A 9,497-nucleotide genomic window follows, 5' to 3' on the forward strand; every position below is an offset into this window, starting at 1 on the left:
TATGTTAACTCTTTCAATTTGTGGAATGCATAACTTTCCCAAATGATATAAGGTTTGGTCCTTAACATAATAATTCAATTCTTCTACTTTCTTTCCATGACTTAAAGTTGCATATACATCTTGAGCATATTGTTCAATGTAACTATCATGCATTACTGAGTTATGCTTAAGTATAGTAGATGCATTTATGATTGGCCTTGATAGCATATCTGCAACCTTATTGTGTATGCCTTTCTTATATCTAATGACGAGATGAAATTGTTGTAGGAAACCCCTTGTTGGGTCCCTATAATATTAGTGATTGCCCCATTACTATTGTAGTTATACCCCTTATTTATATTGTTGTGCCCATATTACCCCCATTTTGTTATTTTTGTGCCCCATAGAATCCCTCTATTGTTATTTTTGTGGCTTTATATTATTATTGTTAGGTCGGCTAGATTATATTGTGACTCCTTAGACTCCTATATATAGAAAGGAGGTTTTGTCATTTGTATCATCCAAGAATTGTTTATTTATGTAATGTAAAGGACGTTGCCCCCTCGAAGACACTGAATTCTAAGGCGTTGATCTATCCTTTCTATCTTTTCTTGAGCTGGTTTCATAACATTTGGTATCATAGCTTTGGATTCTAGGGTTTCACTGCTCCAAACAGGTCATCGTGGAATTTTCGCTATAACGTTTGTTCTGTGATGTTTCAGAAGTCTAAAAAAAACCCATTTGAGAAGAAATCGCTTTGAACCTTGGATCTAAATTTCAGATCTTTTCGTGTGATATTTGTGGAGATATGATCTGAGGAAGTTGGTCTTTTTGCGGACTCCTGAATTACATTCAAAACAGGTGACCTGGGGAAAATCTTCATAACTTTCTCTCTGGGGATCGGATTGAAATTTTGTAAGAAGGTACAGAAAGAGGATGGACTGTAGTTTCTTGTACGTGTGTTTTAGGTTCAAAGGTTGAAACAGTGACTCGTGGCATGTCGTACAAGTTTGCTCTACTGAACTAGCCTAAAAGCAAGTCACTGTGAGAGATTTCACATAACTCTTCCTTGGAGAATCCAATTTGGGTCAGACTTGTGGCATTAGAAAGAGGACACAGAAGGCTACTATAGGTTACAATTTTAAAACTGGATGATCTGAAATTACAGAGATACATCAGATTCAATATCAGGCTTCTATAAAGTGAAAAAGGGTGTGTAGTTTTTTTTTTATTTTTGTGTAAGCTTGGTTTAACGGAATTCAAAGGGAATAGTAAAGCATTATTATCGGTAACTGATGCCCCGAGGAAAGAAAATGCAAACACCTAGTTAGGAACCTAAAAGCTCTAGCATGACTCATGAAGAAGAGGAAGAAATGCTACATGATATATCAAAATTACAAGAACAAGTGCAACAAATGTCACGCTCACAAAAGCTAACAGAAGCTAAGATAAGTGGCGTGGAATCTAAGATAAAGGGCATGAAAGCTAAGATGGATGATTTGAAGACAGATTTGAGGACAGATTTGAAGCAGACATGGCAGATTTGAAGACAGATTTGACAAATTTTCTACAAGAAATACTTACTAATGGTGAAAAGGTTGTAAAGGAAACTCATGATGTGAACAAAAGTAATGTTAATAATGATTCCATAGACGCTAATGTTGGATCGAAGACCCACCATATTCCAAAAATCGATATGAGGAAGTTTGATGGCAAGGATCCCGCCACATGGATATTACAGATGGAGCAGTTCTTCGATCTCAATAATGTGAAAAACACACAAAAGGTACGTATGGAAACTATATACTTGGAACCAAATCAGTTTGTATGGTATCAATGGCTTTCCTCTCATAAAGAATTTATCACTTGGGCAATTTTTACGGAAGAATCAATAGCACATTATGAAGATACAAAAAGCAACACTTTTTTTAGCCAATTGATAAGTCTCAAACAAAAGGGTTCAGTAATGGAGCACATTGAGGAGTTCCAAAAATTGAACATAAGGGTAAAATATATTCCAGAGGAGCATAGGATTGATGTGTTCATAGGGTCTTTAAAGGATAATATCCAACATGATGTTCGCCTTTGGGAACCTGATTCATTAGAGAAGGCATTCAGGTTAGCAAGAAAAATGGAAAGCAAAATTATGGCAACCAGGAAGCATACCACTCACAACTATAAAGATGAAAGTGTTGTTGCCCCTAGTCTTCCACAACCTATAAGGTTGACACCACAACAATTGGAAGAAAAAAGAGCAAAAGGGCTTTGTTACAGTTGTGATAGCAAATACACTAAAGGTCATAAGTGTGCTGAGAAGAAATTATTCTACATAGATTGTGAAGAGGAAGAAGAAAAGGAGCAAGAAAGGTAAAAAGAAGAAGATATACTCCAGGAACAAAGCCTAGATGAAGAACAAATAAATCCGACCATATCTTGTAATGCATTGGCGGAAATTACCACTCCTCAAACCATCAAGATAGAAGGACAAATCAAGAAGAAAAAAGTAATAGTGTTGATTGATTCAGGAAGCACCCACAATTTTATTCATTGTAGGGTAGCAAAAGAATTGAATTGCTTCCTATATCCAGCACCAGAGTGTCAAGTGATGATTGCAAATGGAGGAACAATAAATTGCTCTGGAAGGTGCCATAATATCAAGCTATCCATGGGAGAATATGTATTGACTAGCCCAATGCTTTCCATTCCAATGGGAGGTGCTGATGTTGTACTAGGAGTCCAATGGCTACAATCCTTGGGTACAATAGCTTTTAATTTTCAAGAACTTTTCATCAAATTTTCTACAGAAGGAAAGGAAGTTGAATTAAGGGGTATTGTAGGGAAACTAGGAAAGATAATCAACTCTAATGGTATGACAAAGCTTTAAAAAAGGAGCAAAGAGGTGTAATTGCACAATTATGTTCGCTAGATGTTTCCACATCGGAATCATCTATTTCTCCAGATCTCCAAAAAGTCTTGGACAATCATTCCAAGGTATTTGAGACTCCCAAAGGTCTCCCACCTATGCGTGATCATGATCATGCTATTCATCTGATTCCAGGAAGTGTTCCTCCAAACATCAGGCCGTACAAATATCCCTATGTCCAAAAAAGTGAAATTGAACGTATGGTTGCAGAAATGCTAGAGGCTGGTATAATTCAACCAAGTCAAAGTTCTTTCTCTGCTCTAGTAGTATTGGTGCACAAGAAGGATGGATCATGGCGCATGTGTCCGGATTATAGGGAGCTCAACAAGCTCACTATTAAAGATAAGTTCCCCATTCCTGTCATTGATGAATTACTAGATGAATTGCATGGATCAATTTACTTCACCAAGTTGGATCTTCGTTTGGGATATCATCAAATCAGAATGAAGATTGAAGACATTCCAAAAACGGCATTTAGAACTCATGAGGGTCATTATGAATTTTTGGTCATGCCTTTTGGCCTTACTAATGCACCTTCAACATTTCAAGGTTTGATGAATTCAATTTTCAAACCATTCCTTAGAAAATTTGTGTTAGTATTTTTTGATGATATACTAATCTACAGCAAGTCTTGGAAGGATCATGTTGAACATGTTGACAGGGTGCTACAACTATTGGAGGAGAAACAATTATATGCAAAAAGATCCAAATGTTTCTTTGGAGTCCAGGAGGTGGAATATTTGGGTCATATTGTATCTCATGAAGGAGTTAAGGTAGACCCTAGCAAAATTAAAGCCATTAAGGAATGGAAAATCCCCACATCCATAAAGCATCTGCGAGGATTTCTTGGGTTGACAGGGTATTATCGCAAGTTTGTTAAGAATTATGGGAGAATAGCAGCACCTCTAACAACATTATTGAAGAAAGATGCATTTTCATGGACTCCGGAAGCAACAAAAGCCTTTGAACATCTTAAAGAGGCAATGTGCCAAGCACCGGTCTTAGCTACACCGGACTTCACAAAAACCTTTATTGTGGAATGTGATGCTTCAGGAAATGGAATTGGTGTTATTCTAATGCAAGATGAAAGACCCATTGCTTTTGAAAGTCGTCCAATCAAGGGAAAGTTTTTAAGAAAAGCTATTTATGAGAAGGAAATGTTGGCAATACTCCATGCACTTAAGAAATGGCGACCCTACCTAATGGGAAGACACTTCAAGGTAAAAACGGATCATGATAGCCTTAAATATTTTTTAGAACAAAGATTATCCTCTGAAGAGCAACAAAAGTGGGTCACAAAGATGTTGGGTTATGACTTTGAAATCATCTACAAAAAAGGGAAGCAAAATGTGGTGGCAGATGCACTCTCAAGAAAGGATGAGGATGTGGAAGCATTGTTGTGCGCCATTTCTATTATCCAACCAGATTGGATAAACGAAGCAAGGGAGGAATGGAAGAATGATGAAGAAGTGTGGGCACTTATTCGAAAGCTACAACAAGATTCCAGTACGTCTGATACATTTAGCTGGCAAAATGATTCATTATGGTACAAAGATCGCTTATACCTCTGTAAGAATTCCCAGCTAAAACAAAAGATTCTTATGGAATTGCACACTTCTCCCTTAGGAGGGCACTCGGGATTTTTAAAAACTTACCACAGGGTTAAGAAGGACTTTTTTTGGGATGGCCTTAAATCAGATATTCAAAAGTTTGTGGCGGAATGTTTGGTTTTCCAACAAAATAAAGTTGAAACAATTAAGACACCGGGTCTATTACAACCTTTATCCATTCCAAGCCAACGTTGGGAGGAGGTTTCAATGGATTTTATCACAGGTTTACCCAAGTCTGAGGGAAAGAGTGTCATCATGGTGGTAGTTGACAGACTTACCAAGTATGCACATTTTTGTGCATTATCACATCCATTTAAAGCCAGTACAGTTTCTACTGCATTTATGGAAACAATTCAAAAGCTACATGGAAACCCAAAGATTATTGTAAGTGACAGAGATCCCATTTTCACTGGAAATTTTTGGACATAATTATTTTCTTGTCTTGGTACTCAGTTAGCTCATAGCTCATCTTATCATCCTCAATCTGATGGGAAAACTGAGATAGTAAACAAATGTTTGGAAGGATATCTTCGTTGCTTTGTATATGATAAACAGACACAATGGGTCAAATGGTTGCCTTTGGCTGAATGGTGGTATAACACTTCCTTCCATACAGCAACAAAAATGACCCCAATTATGGCACTTTATGGGTATCAACCACCATCCATCACATCATATTTAAGAGAAAATTCTAAGGTTCAGGCAGTGGAACATCACATCGAACATCAACAACAAGTCCTCCAACTCTTAAAGGATAACCTCGTGTTGGCACAAAATAGAATGAAACAATAGGCAGATCAACATCGCAGTGAAAGATGTTTTGATGTAGGTGATTGGGTATTCCTACGGCTACAACCATATAAGCAAATGTCCCTAAAGCAAGCTAAGAAGGATAATAAATTATCACCAAAGTATTATGGTCCGTACAACGTGTTGCAAAAGATTGGTACTATGGCATACAAATTGGAGCTTCCTGCAGCTTCTCGATTGCACCCAGTTTTCCATGTTTCATGTTTAAAGAAGGTTATAGGTGACAAGCTCCCAGTGCAAACAATATTGCCAGAACTTGATGAGGAAGGAAAAATTATATTAGAACCAGAAGCAGTCACAGAAACAAGAACTCGACAGCTACGAAATTGATCAATTTCAGAGTATCTTATCAAGTGGAAGAACTTATCCGCTGAAGATTCCACGTGGGAGGATGAGAATTTTATGCAGAAGTATCCAGAACTACTCAAGCGTTGAGGAAAACACTTTTTTGAAGGAGAGGGGCATGTTGGGTCCCTATAATACTAGTGATTACCCCATTACCATTGTAGTTATACCCCTTATTTATATTGTTGTGCCTCTGTTACCCCCATGTTGTTATTTCTGTGCCCCATAGAATCCCTCTATTGTTATTTTTATGGCTTTATATTATTATTGTTAGGTCGGCTGGATTATATTGTGACTCCTTAGACTCCTATATAGAAAGGAGGTTTTGTCATTTGTATCATCCAAGAATTTTTCATTTATGTAATGTAAAGGAGGTTGCCCCCTCGAAGAGGCTGAATTCTAAGGCGTTGATCTATCTTTTCTATCTTTTCTTGAGTTGACACCCCTCCACCTATAATGTCTTAATTGCTGCAATTTAGTTTGTAAGTGCAAATATTGAAGCGGTTGATGATTTGCATGCATAATTTTTTCTTTGCCCATTAGGTAATGTTTCCACTTTTTCACATTCTGCACTAATGCATACATTCTTTATCATACGTGGGATAATTAACTACTGCAAAATTAAATATCTCATAATGATAGCATATGGGTTTATTGTGTTGCATCAACACTATTCGCATGGCATAGTCATTGGCATCTATTTCAATCTCAAATGGGCGTTGAAGAACTGGAAGTGCTAGTACTAGTCCTGTACTAACATTTTCTTTTAAGGTGTCGAAGGCTTTCTGCTATTTGTCTCCCCACTGAAACACCTTGTTCAATCCTGTAAAATCATGTAAGGGAGCTGCAATCAAGGAAAGTTAGCAATCAACTTTCTCTAATATTGTGCTACTCCTAGGGAACTCCTAACTTCTATTACATATTTGGGTTTAGGCCAGTTCACAATGACTTCAACATTAAAGAGATCTATCTTCAATTCACCACCCCCTACAATATGACCCAAATAATTTAAAGATGTTTTGCCAAATTCACATTTTGATAACTTCACATAGAGATTTTCTCTTTTCAAAACATCTAAAGTCTGCTTTACATGCTTCAAATGTTCTTCCCATGTTTTACTAAAAACAACAGTGTCATCTAAATATACAATTACAAAATCATCGATAAAAGGTCCGAGTACATCATTCATAACTCTCATGAAAGTGGCAGAAGCATTAGTTAAGCCAAAAGGCATAACCAGCCATTCATACAGACCTTGCTTTGTCTTGAAAGTAGTCTTCTATGCATCTTGTTCTGCAACTCTGACCTGATGATAACCATTACGCAAGTCTAACTTGGAAAAGTAAATTGCTTCTTTCAACTGGTCTAATAGATCATCAATGCGAGGAAGAGGATAACGATTCTTGATCGTTATTTTATTCAGTTCTCTATAATCAATGTACATCCTCCACGAACCATCTTTCTTTCGCACCAGTACGATTGCAGATCCACATGGTGATGTGCTTGCTCTTATAAACCATTTATTGAGCAGCTCCTGTACCTACTTCTTGATCTTGGCATTCTCTAAAGCAGATAACCTATACATTCTGATGTTAGGTAATGGAGCATCTTGTTGCAAATGAATATCATGTACTATTTCCTTTTTGGGTGGCAGGCCTTTAGGTTCTTGAAATAGGATATCATATTCTGAAACAAATTTAACTAAATCAGCTTTCTGTTTAGCATCACAGACTTCAAATACATTGGTTTTATCTGGGTTCTTTTCCTTTACAAACAATAGTAAAAATTGCTTGCATGAATTTACAATTCTTTTCATTTGCCCTGAGTTTATGAGAGAATAGTTATTTTTGACTTTATGAGCTCTTACAATATATTTTATTCCATCTTTAGTGAGTTGATACTTATCTTCAGCTCTATATAAAATGGCTTTTTTGTCATACAAGTAAGGACTTCCTAAAAGAATACCACATATATCCAAAGGAACTATATCTAACTCAACCTCATTTACAAATGTTGACCCAATAGCAAACCTAAGTTTACATTGTCTTATCACTTGTAGATTTTCCTTATCACATACCCAACCTAATGGATATGGCTTTTTGTGAGGTGTTGTTAGTAATCCCAACTTCTTTACAATTGTTTCAGAAATCAAGTTTACTTGTGATCCACTATCAAATAAAGTATCAATCTTTTGGTGCTTGGAAATAACTCTAATATGAAAAACCTCATGCCTTTTCCTCTAATTATCTTCATTATCAATAGATTGTGCAGAATTACTTATAGATGCTTCAAAAATTTTACCTTTTATACCTGTGGCTATGACTATTGTTTCATCACCTGAGTCTGACCCCAAGTCTTTCTGAATAGCAACAACAGTCTTCTTCTTCTTACCACCAAACTTCTTAGGTTTCATCTCTGGATGCAAAGACCAGCATTGTTCATCATCGTGTCCATCCTTCTTGCAGTGAGTGCATGAAGTTTTGTCCTTTTGTACAACGTTTGTCTTCCTCTCCTTCCATTTCAGCTTCTTCTTTTCCTTGTTCTTGATTGCAGAGGGTTTTTATGATCCCCCAACCTTTGGGTTCACATTCATCTCTCTAGCTTCTAGATGTGTAGCCTGAACTGATACATCATCTAGGCTAGTGGGATTAAACATTAGAATGGTGTGATTAAAATAGCTATGAATACAACCTATATACTTCAACAAAGTTTCAGGTGTGTCTAGAGATATGCCTACAGCTAAATCTCTTTTTCTAAATTCATGGGTATAACTTTGTACACTTTAGCCCTTTAATTAGCAAAGAGTTTGCCAAATCATCATTGCTTACTGCATATAAGCTAGAGGATAGAATTGTTTTTTTATGGCAAAAACAAATTCATTCCAGGTAGAAAGAATTTTACCATGTCTCTTCAGATCAACTTGTGTACTACCTTCCCACCACACTAGTGTAGTTCCTCCAAGGCGAAGGCTAACTAGCTGAATATTTCTCTTTTCTGAATCAATTTTCTACACCCTGCAATATACATCAATCTATCTAATCTAGTTACCTAGATTTTCTCCATTTAGTTCTCCATCATAAATTGGAAAATCAAACTTTACATCTAATTTAATCAAAGAAGCTTTCTTCTTTTTCTTATCAGGCCTAGGAGTTGAGGACGATGAAGGTGATGATGGAGGAGATGATGGATGATGCTTTTCCCTTTTCCCTTTACCCTCTGGAGGGTCAACTAGAGAAGGTTCCTATGCCCCTTTGTCTTGTTTAGGTGTTGAATTGCTTTCACCTCGACCCTTCTTAAATTCCCAATACATCTCTTCCACCATGGCTCGCATCGCCATAAAATTGTTCATGAATTGGGATTCTGATTCCAATGGAACTTCTTCCGCCATTCTCCTCTAAGGATAGACTCTTCCAATCTTTGGATTAGCCTCAACAAGTTCTCCTTCTCCTAGTTTGAGCTTTGATCTAGTTAGCATACAAAAATCCAACACAAGCTTGTCTAACCTTACCAAAACCAAAACCAAAAGCTTTGATACCACTTGATCTGTAAATTTGATCTTAGATTAATATTAATGTATTACAGACTCATGTGTAGAATTTTCCTATATTACTTAGTGCAACGGATCGAAAAGATTGCGAATAATATAGACAATGAGAAGTTAGAGAAACATAACAGATACACACACATAACATAGCAAATAATCAAGGAGTTCACCCAAAACTCTTGGGCTACATCTCCTGGTCTAGCTTTCAGTGGTGACCTCTCTATTATGTCTTCAAGAGTAGAGTTTTCACAAATGTGAGCTCAAATTGAGTCTCAGCACAACAGGA

Source organism: Pinus tabuliformis, chromosome 6 (genome assembly GCF_031772625.1).
Source record: "Pinus tabuliformis cultivar Carrire ecotype Pingquan chromosome 6, CPIR1, whole genome shotgun sequence".
NCBI classification, from domain to species: Eukaryota; Viridiplantae; Streptophyta; class Pinopsida; order Pinales; family Pinaceae; genus Pinus; species Pinus tabuliformis.